A 14,758-nucleotide genomic window follows, 5' to 3' on the forward strand; every position below is an offset into this window, starting at 1 on the left:
CATGCCCTCCTCCAGGATACAGCCACTAAAACAACTAATATTAGTAAGACTGACAACACCAAATGTTGATGAAAAGCCAAAAAATCTACAACTCTCATACAACATAGAAATTGCTCACAAAGTTAATTTACTGAACTTATGATCTTTTGCACATGTTTTCCCAAGCTCAATGAACACATAATATGCAAAAAGCTCTTTCAATAATGTCCATAGCATTTTTACTCATGATAGCCCAAGTCTGAGTCACATAACAGAACATCATATAAAAATGAAAGTGAGTGACCCACTGCTACTACAGGCGTACCTCGTTTTATTGCACTTTGCGGATACTGTGGTGTTGTTTTTGTTTTCACAAATTGAAGATTCGTTACAATCCTGAATCAAACCAGTCTATTTTCCAACAGAATTGCTTACTTTGTGCTGATATGTAACATTTTGGTAACTCTCAAAATATTTCAAACTTTCAAGATATTATTATATGTGTTAAGGTGATCTGTGATCTTTGTATTGTAATTGTTTGGGGGCAACATGAACCATACCTATATAAGATGGCAAGTTTCATTGATAAATGTTGTGTGTGTTCTGACTGCTCCAATAACCAGCTGTCCCCCACCTCCCCCGCTACTCAGGCCTCTCTATTTCCTGAGAACAACAATATTGAAACTAGGCCAGTTAATAATCCTACAACGGCCCCTAAGTGTTCAACTTGCATAGTCCTCACTTCAAATAAAAAGCCAGAAATGATTCAGCTTAGTGAGGAAAGCACATCAAAAGCTGACTTAGATCAAAAGGTAGGCCTTTTGTACCAAACAGCCAAGCTGTGAATGCAAAAGAAAAGCTCTTGAAGGAAAATAAAAGTCCCACTCCATGAACACATAAATGATAAGAAAGCAAACCAGCTTTATTCTACTATCACCACACAGCATGTGGGGAAAATTCGGTCACTTTCCTGTTAATTCTGGGAGTAACAGAAGGATGCCTACTATCACTGATACGTATTCAACATAGTCCTAGAACTCTGTCCAAAAATTAAGACAAGAAAAACAGTGATGGATATAAAGATTAAAAGGGAAGAGTCCAAATTACCATTATTTTCAGATAATTAGATCATTTGCATAGAGAAACCAAAAGAACCAAAACTCTTTAGACAGAAATTTCAACATTTTCAAATATAAACATATCAAAATTATTTATATCCTGGAGAAGGCAATGGCAAGCCATTCCAGTACTCTTGCCTAGAAAATCCCATGGATGGAGCAGCCTGGTAGGCTGCAGTCCGTGGGGTCGCTAAGGGTCGGACACGACTGAGCGACTTCACTTTCACTTTTCACTTTCACACATTGGAGAAGGAAATGGCAACCCACTCCAGTGTTCTTGCCTGGAGAATCCCAGGGACGGGGGAGCCTGGTGGGCTTCCATCTATGGGGTCACACAGAGTCGGACACGACTGAAGTGACTTAGCAGCAGCAGCAGAATAAAAATGTAGGTAAAATATAGAAAGTAAAATACTAATGGTTACAGTAAAATCTATAATCAATATAGGAAATAATCTAGCAAAAACAGACCTTAACCTTTTATATAAAATTTTAAGAGTTGTTAGAGATACACAAGAAGCCCAAACATCATACTCATGAATGAATGACTTGATACTCTAAAGATAATCCCTTCCCAAAATTAACTTATAAATGTAATAAAACTTCAATTAAATCCAAACAGTATTATTTGGAAAACAAAAACTGATTTTGAAGCTTTTGTGAAGGAATAAATACAAAGAGCTACAGATTTTAACAAAAGATAGAGTTGCACCAGACATTAAGACAGCTCACAAAACCATTATAAAACTAACATAGGAGCAGGAAATAGGAGCTTATGGAGCCAAATATGAGTCAAGAAACATATCCTTGATATGATAGAGGAGGCATCACAGTTTAGAAGGAAAACAATGAGTAGTAAATGATGCTTAGAGAAAACTGGTATACCATATGGAGCAGATAAAGGTGGGTGTTCTCCCCCATTCAGTGTTCATGATTAATGCCCTTTACCATGTATTGGTTTGGCCAAAAAGTTCATTCTAGTTTTTCTAAGATTTACAAAAAACGCAAACACATTTTTTGGCCAACGAATATTTCCAGCACTCCACCTGCAGGCTGCAAGGAAGGATTATACCCACTCCAGTGTTCTTGCCTGGAGAATCCCAGGGACGGGGGAGCCTGGTGGGCTGCCGTCTATGGGGTCACACAGAGTCAGACACGACTGAAGTGACTTAGCAGCAGCAGCAGCAGCCTACTTGCAGTAGGTGGAGCCACATCACTAGCTCCAGACAATGAAATGTGAGCTCTTCTGGGCTGGAACATTTAATTGCCTGCACAAAACCCATCAGGTCTCTTTTTTCATCCAACATAGCAAATGATAGAACTCAACACTATGGCTCCTCTGGAAATCTGGGAAAAGGGATTTCTACCATAAGCAGAGTCCCTCAGTCCAACCATGACAGTTGCATAGCATGGGCAAGAAGTAAACCTTTGTTGCTTTAAGAGACATTAAAGGATTCCAGGCTTATAATCACAGAATAATTTAACCTATCCTCTTTGGTATAAACCATGTATAAAATTAAACTTTGAATGGATTTAGGAATCTCAGTTTTCTTGCAGGTTCTTCTGAACCTCATTCCTGTTGATGGTAAGTAGTCATCAAGTATTCAACTGTTACTTAGCAGACTTAGAATTTTTTCCTTTTACTAGCAAATTGTACAAACTGTCTAAAGCAAATTGTGACATGTGTGACAACCAGTGTATCTATAGGTGACCCCACCTGTGGTCTTCTAAAGCTGCTCCCCACAACATCACATTAAGATGTTCCTCTGTTAATGGAGGACAAAACTCTATGCTTAGGGAGTCTGTGGAGTTTCCCATTCTCTATTCTCACCTTTGGCAAATTACACTTTACTGAGCCTTGGTGAGTCTCCAATGCTCAGTTCGCCAACCAACCTGCCTTGTTCAAACCTTCACTAAAGGAGATAACAGCCACCTGTGTTCACATTTGTTTCAGACTATTGACCTGATAGCTCAGTTGGTAAAGAATCCACCTGCAATGCAGGAGACCCCTGGTTCAATCTGTGGGTCAGAAGATCCCCTGGAGAAGGGGTAGGCTACCCACTCTAGTATTCCTGGGCTTTCCTTGTGGCTCAGCTGGTAAAGAATCCACCTGCAATGTGGGGACCTGGGTTCGATCCCCTGGGTGGCGGGGGAAGATTCCCCTGGAGAAGGGAAAGCTACCCACTCCGGTATTCTGGCCTGGAGAATTGCATGGACAGTTTAGTCCATGGGGTCGAAAGAGCTGGACACAACTGATTGGCTTTGACTTTCACTTTTCACTGACCTGATCAAGCAACTCAGTGCCCAGATGGACTCTGCATGCCCTCTAGTGGTTTTATATCCACATGACCACCGCTGGCTTGGTTAAGAGGGACAGGTCTGTCTTCCATGACTTTATTAGGCCTTGTTTGCTACTCTACACGGGCTTCCTTGATGGCTCAGGCTGTAAAGAATCCACCTGCAATGAGAGACACCCAGGTTCAATCCCTGGGTTTGGTAAGATCGCCTGGGTAAGAGAGCAGCTACCCACTCCAGTATTCTTGCCTGGAGAATTCCATTGACAGAGGAACCTGACGGACTACAGTCCCATGGGGTCCCAAAGAGTCAGACAGGACTGAGCGACTAATACAGACACACTACACCATGTAGCCTTGAAGAATTTTATATTTTACACTTGGGACACACTATAGTCCTGGAAACTTCTTCTATATTTAATAATGATAATTAATTTTTAGCATTAAGACATAGGAAAATATCTGGATGGAGACAAATTAAGATGTTAACAGTGGTCACCTCCTGAGGAGGGAAGTTGAATGAGTGAGGGACTTGGGGAATTCACATTTGCACTTCATACTTCTGAGTGTTTTTTATGTTGTTTGTTTGCTTGTTTAAACAAGTGAGCACATGTTCCTGCACTACTTTTAAGTAAATGACTTTTAAAATAAGTTTTTGGAATAGCCCTTTATGGTTTATAGTCTGCTTTTGGTCTGTTACCTCCTTGGAACCCATGGCTATCCTGCGAAGTACTTTCCCATTTAGCTGTCAGAGAACTCTTATCGTGCGCCATGTTCAGTCACTTGCCAGGCTATTCTATGTTTAATCTTCACAACGTTCCTACCATGTAGGTGTTATTGCCACCATTTTACATGGGAGGAAATTAAGGCGTAGGGATGTGAAGTGACTTGTTCAAGGTTCTCAGCTGTAAGTGGCCAGAGGCATGAAATAGAAGCACAGAGATGAAGGGACCTATCCAAGGTCAAGCAAGTAGAAGAAAGGGATCAGACCCAGGTCTCCACACTTCCCCTCCAAATCAAAAGATAAACTGGCTGCCTGTGGGGCCCTGGGGCTTTGCTTAAGCTTCCTCTGAAGTTCTGTCCTCACATGTTAGGCAACCATGCTTGCATAATTTAGAGAAAAGAAGGGTCAAAATATTCCTATGGGGACCTTAGTGTACATTTAAACTAAAGAAACTACTATGGTGAAAAGTGGCCTTAGGCTATGACTTTGTTGAGCTTTAATGGAAACAGTTTGGCATTGACGTTATTAAACCAAAGCTGAATTCCCAAATCCACTTATATTACACACCTGCTAGTTGTGTGGCATTGGGTAATTCACTCAAGCTCTCTGATCTTCAATTTCTGTATTGCTTTGGCGGTTTAGTCGCTAAGTTGTGTCCGACTCTTGCGACCCCATGGACTGTATGTAGCCCGCCAGTCTCCTCTGTCCATGGGATTTTCCAGGCAAGAATACTGTAGTGGATTGCCATTTCCTTCTCCAGGGGATCTTCCCGACCCAGGAATCAAACCCAGGTCTCCTGCATTGCAGGCAGATTCTTTCCTGACTGAGCTATTGCTTTAAAAACCCATATAAATGGATTCACATGAAAGTGATCTTGCAAAAGGAGCTGCTATAGCCCGTGATTTAGAATGGGTGTTTAGTAAGTACTCACATGATATATTCTTGGCCCTGGAAGTCAAAATGGGGACCAGGGTGGAGGTAGGTCATCCTGGGGTCATAGGGCATGATCTCCTAAAGGACCTTAAAACCACACACAGACCCACAGGTTCTCAGTTACCCTCCTCTGAGCAATCACCCTCCCCACACTAACCGACCACTCCCGTCTCTTCCCGTTGAGATTTGCTGCCTGTGGTGAGCATGGTGACAGCCCCAGATACATCCACACCTGAATCCCTGGACATCTGTGAATATGCGAATCTACATGGCAAACAAGGTTTTACACGTGTGACGAAGGTTAAAGGCTTCGAGCTGGGGAGAGTATCGGGGGTTATCCATGTGGGCCCAATCTAATCACAGTAAGTCTCCTACATACATACCTTCAAGTTGCAAACTCTCAAGAAAACGAACACAGGTTCGCACGTCCAATCAGGTAAGTTAGTTCACGTGTCTGGTGTACACTCTCACATGCACGCATCCTCTACAAGTGACTGTGCTTCTCTGCACTTTATTGCACAGCACTGAGGAGAACACAGTACTGTGCCGTCTATTTCAGGCCTAGGGCGACTGGACGCCAGCCTAACAGCAGTGAAGCAGCCGGTGCTACTGCCCTTTTCAAGGTGCTGTACTGCAAGATTCAAGGTTTTATGTGTGTTTGTTGTTTTTTATATACTATTTGTGTGAAAGTGTTATAAACCTAGTACACGGTACTATATAGCTGGTTGTTGGGGACCTAGGCTAACTCTTGTGGACTTATGAACAAAATGGACCTGGGAATGCACTCTCGGAACAGGGGCGCGTTCATACGCAGGGGACTTGCTGCTGCAGAGACCTTCTCCCACCTGCCGTCAGGGAAAGACGTTAAGGACAGAAGGGTTAGAGACGGCGTGAAGGGCTTGAAGACCGAGGAAGGGGCCACAGCCGACGCGTTCAGGCCGCCTTGGGAAGCTGAAAGCAGCGAGGAACGTGATGCCCCCGGGAGCCCCCTGCAGGAGACAGAGATGTGATGGATTTTAGCCCGGGAGACCCGTGTCAGACTCCAGACTGCACAGCCTAAGAGAACGCACTCTCGTCTTAAGCCGTGGGCGGGCGGTGGTCGGTTGCAGCGGCCGCAGGAAACGCACACGTGACCGTCGGCGGGGAGCGGGTCCCCAGCGGGTGGCGCGCGTCCTCCTGAGAGTCCGACTGTAAACGTGAGATCCCCAGACCAAGGCGCGGGGGGCGGGAACAGGACCGAGTCGGGGCCTGAAGATGAGAGACGGTTCACTCAGGGGCGCTCTCGACTCCAGGGGCCGGGCGGGGAGGGGTGGACAGGGCCCAGGAGTCTGCGTGGGGAAGAGATGGGGGAAGGCAGCTGGTTTGCTCTGTCTCCTTTGCATCAGGAAGCGTCTGCAGACAGAGGGGAAGGTGTCAAAGCAGGGACAGGAAGAGGGGGGAGAAGGTGTGAAGAGAACAGGCTCTGGGGTAGAAACAGAGATCCGTGGACACACAGAAGGGCCGTTATCAGGAGTCTGGGATGAGTGAGATCAGCGTGCTTTGGGGTTTGTTTGCACAGAAATTGAGGTAACTTCCCTGTGGTAAGAAGTCGTGCCTCTTGATGTACCAAGACGGGACGTGAGGCCAGACCCCCAAGGGTGGAGATGTAGAAATCACACAGCTCAGGAGAAACAAACACTGAGACACCCAATCACAGAGCCGAACTCCTTGAGGAGGGAAGAGAATTATGGCAAATGCAGTCAGCAGGGACTCCTCCGGTGGTGGAGCGGGGAAGACTGTGCTCCCAGTGCAGCGGTTACAAGCTGATCCCTGGTCGGCGAGCTGAGACCCCACATACCACACGGTGGAGCTGAAACCCAGAAACTTCAGTCAGCAGCTTCTTCCCTCCAGAAACAGAGCCGCTTGGAGCAAACGCCTATCTCCCATCACTTCTGTCCTCACGAAAGTGAAAGTGAAAGTCGCTCAGTCGTGTCCCACTCTTTGCAACTCCATGGACTACACAGTCCCTGGGATTCTCCAGGCCAGAGTACTGGACTGGGAAGCCTTTCCCTTTTCCATGGGATCTTCCCAACCCAGGGATGGAACCCAGGTCTCCTGCACTGCAGGAGGATTCTTTACCAGCTGAGCCACCAGGGAAGTCCAACATGGGTCTCTGTGAAACGGTTTTGTGTAGTTACTGAGTATCATCAGATCATTGTTTTCTCCATTTTGTCTTATCCTCAACACTCTGAAGTTGGGAGGGGATGTGAAGTGGTGGCAGAGTCAGGGAGGTAAATGGGAATGTTTAAAGTTAAACACAAGATAGAGATTGGATCCTAGCTGCCAACTGTAACCACCCTCTCGTCTGCCTGGGCCGTCTCTGCTGCTCAGCCGGGCTTTAGTGGCCTCATCTGCCTGTTGCATTCACTTTGCGACCCCATAGACTGCAGCATGCCAGGCTTCCCTGTCCTTTACCATCTCCTGGAGCTTGCTCAAATTCATGTCCGTAGAGTCAGTGATGGAGAAGGCAATGGCACCCCACTCCAGTACTCTTGCCTGGGAAATCCCATGGACGGAGGAGCCTGGTAGGCTACAGTCCATGGGGTCGCTAAGAGTCGGACATGACTGAGCGACTTCACTTTCACTTTTCACTTTCATGCATTGGAGAAGGAAATGGCAACCCACTCCAGTGTTCTTGCCTGGAGAATCCCAGGGATGGGGGAGCCTGGTGGGCTGCCGTCTATGGGATCGCACAGAGTCAGACACGACTGAAATGACTTAGCAGCAGTAGCAGCAGCAGAGTCAGTGATGCCATCTAACCTCTGTTGGACTGCAGCACGCTAGGCCTCCCTGTCCATCACCAACTCCTGGAGTTTACCCAAACTCATGTCCTTGGAGTCGGTGATGCCATCCAACCATCTCATCCTCTGTTGTCCCCTTCTCCTCCAGCCCTCAATCTTTCCCAGCATCAGGGTCTTTTCAAATGAATCAGCTCTTTGCATTGGTGACCAAAGTATTGGAGTTTCCACTTCAGCATCAGTCCTTCCAATGAATATTCAGGGTTGATTTCCTTTAGGATGGACTGGTTTGATCTCCCTGCAGTCCAAGGAACTCTCAAGAGTCTTCACCAATACCACAATTTAAAAGCATTGATTCTTCGGCACTCACCCTTCTTTATGGTCTCACATCTGTACATGACTACTGGAAAAACCATAGCTTTAACTCTATGGACCCTCGTCTGCAAAGTGATGTCTCTGCTTTTTACTACGCTGGGTTTGTTATGGTTTTCCTTACAAGGAACAAACGTCTTTTAATTTTGTGACCAGGAAGGATCAAAAAACCCATGCCCTCTGCAGTGGAAACATAGAGTCTTAACTGCTGGAGCACTAGGGAAGTCCCCCACTTATCTGTTTTTAATCCAGACTCTGATATAGAGCTGAGACTGAGAATTATTGTCTTAATTTGAATTTTTCCTCACCGGGAGGACAAAGGGGAGATTACCAGGAAAGATAAATGGAAAGGAAAGTTTGAATCAGATTTCTGGACCTCAGTTTGGTTACCTTTAAAATGAGGATAATAACCCCTTCTTCCTTGGGTTATTATGAAGCTTAAGGGAGGCAATATATAGTAAACATCTAAGACTGAGTCCTACAGGGTGAAGACACTTAGTACACACATTACGCTCCCTTAATAGAAAAGGCTGCCAGCTTCATGCAGTGTTTAATAAAGCTGGTTTGTGTGATCTTTAACTTAACCACTTATACCCTATGTGAAGAGTGTATAAATTACACCCTGACTGCCCTGAGCTCTGGATGCTGAAGAAAGCAGTATGGAAATTACTTCATCACTCAGTGGCTTAACCTTGAGGCACTTCTCTTTCTGGAAACAGGGAGCTTTTCAACATTGCTGACTCAATTTACAGAATGAGCACAAGAAGAGCATAACTTAATCACATTTGCGATGCAGAGAAGAGTGCACGGGAGGGTTTACATGCGACTTTCACATGCACTGTCTCATCCAATCCCCCTGAAACCATGCGAGGGAGAAGTTAGTGTCCAAGTTACATAGATGTGGAAGCTGAGGCCCAGAAGAACTGATTTGGTAAAAGTTACAGCAAATTTGGAAAACTCAGCAGTGGCCACAGGACTGGAAAAGGTCAGTCTTCATTCCAATCCCAAAGAAAGGCAATGCCAAAGAATGCTCCAACTACCGCACCATTGCACTCATCTCACACGCTAGTAAAGTCATGCTCAAAATTCTCCAAGCAAGGCTTCAGCAATATGTGAACTGTGAACTCCCAGATGTTCAAGTAGGTTTCAGAAAAGGCAGAGGCACCAGAGATCAAATCACCAACATCCACTGGATCATGGAGAAAGCAAGAGAGTTCCAGAAAAACATCTATTTCTGCTTCATTGACTATGCCAAAGCTTTTGACTGTGTGGATCACAATAAACTGTGGAAAATTCTGAAAGAGATGGGAATACCAGACCGCCTGACCTGCCTCTTGAGAAACCTGTATGCGGGTCAGGAAGCAACAGTCAGAACTGTACATGGAGCAACAGCCTGGTTCCAAATAGGAAAAGGAGTATGTCAAGGCTATATATTGTCACCCTGCTTATTTAACTTATATGCATAGTACATCACGAGGAACGCTGGGCTGGAAGAAGCACAAGCTGGAATCAAGATTGCCGGGAGAAATATCAATAACCTCAGATACGCAGATGACACCACCCTTATGGCAGAAAGTGAAGAGGAACTCAAAAGCCTCTTGATGAAAGTGAAAGAGGAGAGTGAAAAGGTTGGCTTGAAGCTCAACATTCAGAAAACAAAGATCATGGCATCTGGTGCCATCAATTCATGGGAAATAGATGGGGAAACAGTGGAAACATGTCACACTTTATTTTTTTGGGCTCCAAAATCACTGCGGATGCTGATTACAGCCATGAAATTAAAAGACGCTTGCTCCTTGGAAGGAAAGTTATGACCAACCTAGATAGTATATTAAAAAGCAGAGACATTATTTTGCCAACCAAGGTCCGTCTAGTCAAGACTATGGTTTTTCCAGTGGTCATGTATGGATGTTAGAGTTGGACTGTGAAGAAAGCTGATTGCCGGAGAATTGATGCTTTTGAACTGTGGTGCTGGAGAAGACTCTTGAGAGTCCCTTGGACTGCAAGGAGATCCAACCAGTCCATTCTAAAGGAGATCAATCCTGGGTGTTCATTGGAAGGACTGATGCTAAAGCTGAAACTGTAATACTTTGGCCACCTCATGCGGCGAGTTGACTCACTGGAAAAGACTCTGATGCTGGGAAGGATTGGGGGCGGGAGGAGAAGGGGACGACAGAGGATGAGATGGCTGGATGGCATCACCAACTCGATGGACATGAGTTTGAGTGAACTTCGGGAGTTGGTGAGGGACAGGGAGGCCTGGCGTGCTGTGATTCATGGGGTCGCAAAGAGTCGGACACTACTGAGCAAGTGAACTGAACTGAACATAAGTAGGAAGTGTCAGAACTGCAAATTGAACCCAGTTAATATTAGTATACAACCTTGACGTACACCTTTTCCTATTTGGAACCAGTCTGTTGTTCCATGTCCAGTTCTAACAGTTGCTTCCCGACCTGCATACAGGTTTCTCAAGAGGTAGGTCAGGTGGTCTGGGATTCCCATCTCTTTCAGAATGTTCCACAGTTTATTGTGATCGACACAGTCAAAGGTTTTGGCATAGTCAATAAAGCAGAAATAGATGTTTTTCTGAAACTCTCTAAAGCTGAAACTGCAATACTTTGGCCACCTCATGTGACGAGTTGACTCACTGGAAAAGACTCTGATGCTGGGGAAGATTGGGGGCGGGAGGAGAAGGGGACGACAGAGAATGAGATGGCTGGATGGCATCACTGATTCTGTGGACCTGAGTTTGAGTGTACTCCGGGAGTTGGTGATGGATAGGGAGGCCTGGCGTGCTGTGATTCATGGGGTCGCGGAGAGTCGGACACGACTGAGCGACTGAACTGAACTGAATATTAGTATGATTTCATGTCTGATGCTGTTTACCTTCACCACCAATGATTCCAACAATCATCTGTTCATTTGGTCAGAGGGTAGAGACATCCATGCTGATCATCACAGTTCAAAACTGCATGATGCAGGGTGTTGAGGTCCTTTAGTGAACTGGAACCTGGTGGTCCGGAGTCAACGATAAAAAAGTAAAAGAGAGAGAAAAAGAGGCTGATATTCCTTGGTTTACGCAGAAAACCAACAAAGCCCTTGACACGGGGCTTTTACTGCTTCACGTAGGCCCCGGGCGCCCTCTCGAGGGGCTGAAGGCACAGTGCACCTTCTCGAGAGGGTCTTGGAAGCCCGGGTAAGAAAGTGAGCTCAGTGGGCTTCTGCTCTCCAAAGAATTAGTCAGAGAGAGAGAGAAAGAAAGAGAAAAAGAAAGACACGGGGACCCAAGCTCTGATGGAGCAAAGGTGTTTTATTCAACATAGTGTGGGTATATATACTGTCTTACAAGGTAGCTATTTTCAGCAAAGATAAAAATCAAAAGTCCAGACTTACAAATTATCAACATAAGGCAATCCATATCAAAGAGAGAGGGTTGTAAATAATCACTTTCATCGCATGGTTCATAAAAAGGAAGAGGGTCATAAATAGTTACTTATCACCGTATGGAAAAACTAACGAAGGAAATGCATGCATTCCACAGCACCGTGAGCGGTTTGCCAACTCCTCTAAATCCTGAATATTCAGGAATTAATAAGGACCAGAGGATTCATGACAGATCCAAAACAGCACACAGGAAGCCTCCTGTTAAATGGTTCCTAAGAGCAGGGAACATTCTTGCCTGTTCACGAATGATTCAAAGATCCATCCGCTTCACTGGGTAAACTGCACTCAGCCTGTGCTCTTTCCTCTACCGGCTCACATTTCCCATTGGCAAACTCCTGCTCAGCCTTGAAGACTCAGGCCTCCCTGAGCACCTCCAGGTAGCTTTCCCGGCTACCTATGCCACCCCAGCTAGCCAGACACATTCTTCTCCTTTTTTCTTTTCTTTAAAGCTCAAGGGAAAACAAGCTGTGTCTATGCAGTCAGTTTCTTCTTGGGCCTGGAAAGCAAAACAGCAATAAAACAGACTTGCTGCCTCTCCGCGGAGCAGTAGGGTGGGCGGTGAGACGCGGTTGCTGTCCCCTGGGGGTAGCAGGATGGAGACAGGATAGCCCTTCACTGCTCTCACTGTCTCTGCCCAAAACTAAATTTCCACCGTCTCATTTACTTGCTCTGAAACTCACAGGAAACAAAACCTTCATTTTAAAAAATATCAGCTTTTTTTTTCCCCTGTACGAAGTTGGCTTAAAAGACAAAGGGTCCCCAAGTTCACACTAAAACGGAAATGACTGATAGCTGGTCTTTTCCCAGAAGCAGATGTTCAGAGAGGGGAGAGCCTGAGAGAACTCTATGTCCTAGAAGGGAGGCGCAGACACCATGGAGGCGAGTGTCAGTCAAACATAGAGAAAGGATTCACAAAGCAGAAGCCAGAGACCCTGACAACAAGCGTGGCCTTCTCCACCTCTGTACTGGGGCTGGACTCGTCATCTGACATCCAAGTCCAAAATTCTGTTTTGTTTTGTTTTTTTCCTTTTATGTGTATATATTTTTCTTTTTATTTTTTTATTGAAGGATAATTGCTTTACAGAATTTTGTCGTTTTCTGTCAAACTGCAACATGAATCAGTCATAGGTATACAACACAACATTTACACAAACACTAGAGAACCGAGTTCACTAAAGTTTGGGATTCTTGTCTAAATCATTTCCCATTATGTTCAGGAGAAAGTACATTGATAAACCTTATGAACAAGACAGTGAATCAAAATAACACAGGGCATTCTCATTTAGGGAGAAAAGGTTTTTTCACTGAAGACCTAATGCACAGAAAGCCACATCTTGACTAAGTCATGTACCCAGGGAGGGTTAACAGGGAGAACGGCTTGAACCACTTGGGAAAAGTTAGAACATGCGGACAAGGACCAGATCCCACATCTCTGCACATCCACATTCTGCTTTCCTCTGAGGACAAGCTCAAATTCTACCTCCCTCAGGAAGCCTTCCCTGATTCTACCCACCCTGCACTTTCTGCCAGACTCCCACAGTATTTCACCTGAACCACTGTTAACTTGTCTCCAATAACCTAGTTTCAGCACAGCACCTGGCACACAGGAGGTGTCAGGAAATACCTCTTGAATGAATGTAAGAATCTACATTATTAACATTCATCTGCTCTCCAGATAGATTCTAACCCAAGCCATGTTTCTCAGGCTTGTTTTAAAAGCTATTAAAGACTTCAGGAGGGAAGCACTTACCCAGTCCTCTCAAATAAAGATATTATTAACATATTAACACAGGCTATACATGGTGACATATACATTTAAGCACAAGAACAGCCTGCCTTTACAGAATACAGTTGACCCTTGACCAACATAGGTTTGAACTGTAGGCACACTTGGACTGTTTTCTTTTTTATCTCTCATTTTATTTATTGGAATATAATCGCTTTCTCATGGTGTGTTAGTTTCTGCTGCACGGTGAAATGAATCAGCTGTATGTACACATGTATCCCCTCCCTCTGGGTGCTCCCTCCCACCCCACACCCCCATCCCCACCCCTCTAGGTCATCACAGAGCACTGAGCTCAGCTCCAGCGCCAGACAGCAGGTGCGCGCCAGGCATCTGTTTAATACACGGGAGTGTGTGTATGTTGATCCTAGTCTCCCAGTTCACCCCACTGGATTTTCTCATTAATAAATACTAGAGTATGACAGGCTTGAGCGTTGAGTTGGTTGAATCTGCCGACAACGGAAGTGAAGATACAGAGGAACCGAGTATACAGAGGGCTGACTATAAATCACATGCAGATTTTCGGTTACATAGAAGGTCAGCACCCCAACCCTCCCCCTTGGTAAGGGTCAACTGTATATATGTGTGTACTTAGTTGCTCAGTCGTATCCAACTCTTTGAGACCCCATGGACAGTAGCCCACCAGGCTCCTCTGTCCATGGGATTCTCCAGGCAAGAATACTGGAGTGGGTTGCCATGCCCTCCTCCAGGGGATCTTCCCAACCGAGGGATCAAACCAAGGTCTCCCATATTGCAGGCAGATTCTTTACCATCTGAGCTACCGGGGAAGCCCAAGAATCCTGGAGTGGGTAGCCTAATCCTTCACCAGGGGATCTTCCTGACCCAGGAATCAAAACTGGGTCTCCTGCATTGCAGATAGATTCTTTACCAGCTGAGCAACCAGGGAAGCCCCATGTGTATATAAACATGTGTGAATGAATCTATTCAGAGCCCCTATGTGGTAGCACATGGAGTCAGAATTAGTGGGACTGAGGGCCATGGTTTGAAAAGCATCCCCAAGGGCCCCTGCTGCAGAGCCACGTTGTCTGGGAGTCCTCTCTGAGTCCTTTGGGTGTACTCAAGGAATCCTGTGCCCCTTCTTCCTGTCTTATCCATCCATACAGCCAAGGTCTCCCAGCTGCTGCAGGCCTGGACCTACAGCTCCAACTGGGCCAGCCAGGTGCTGGAGGGGAGACTAGAAAATAAGTCCTGATGAGTCAATCGTAGCTGACAGTTCCGCTTCTAAACACACGCCCTATGATTAAATCCTGTCTCCTTCACGAAGTTAGCGTGTGTCTTATATAAGCCATCTCACATCTCTGGATTTGATTTTATCT

The sequence above is a fragment of the Moschus berezovskii genome, chromosome 14 (genome assembly GCF_049115385.1).
Source record: "Moschus berezovskii isolate FMDL1 chromosome 14, NW_MosBer_1.0, whole genome shotgun sequence".
NCBI lineage: Eukaryota > Metazoa > Chordata > Mammalia > Artiodactyla > Moschidae > Moschus > Moschus berezovskii.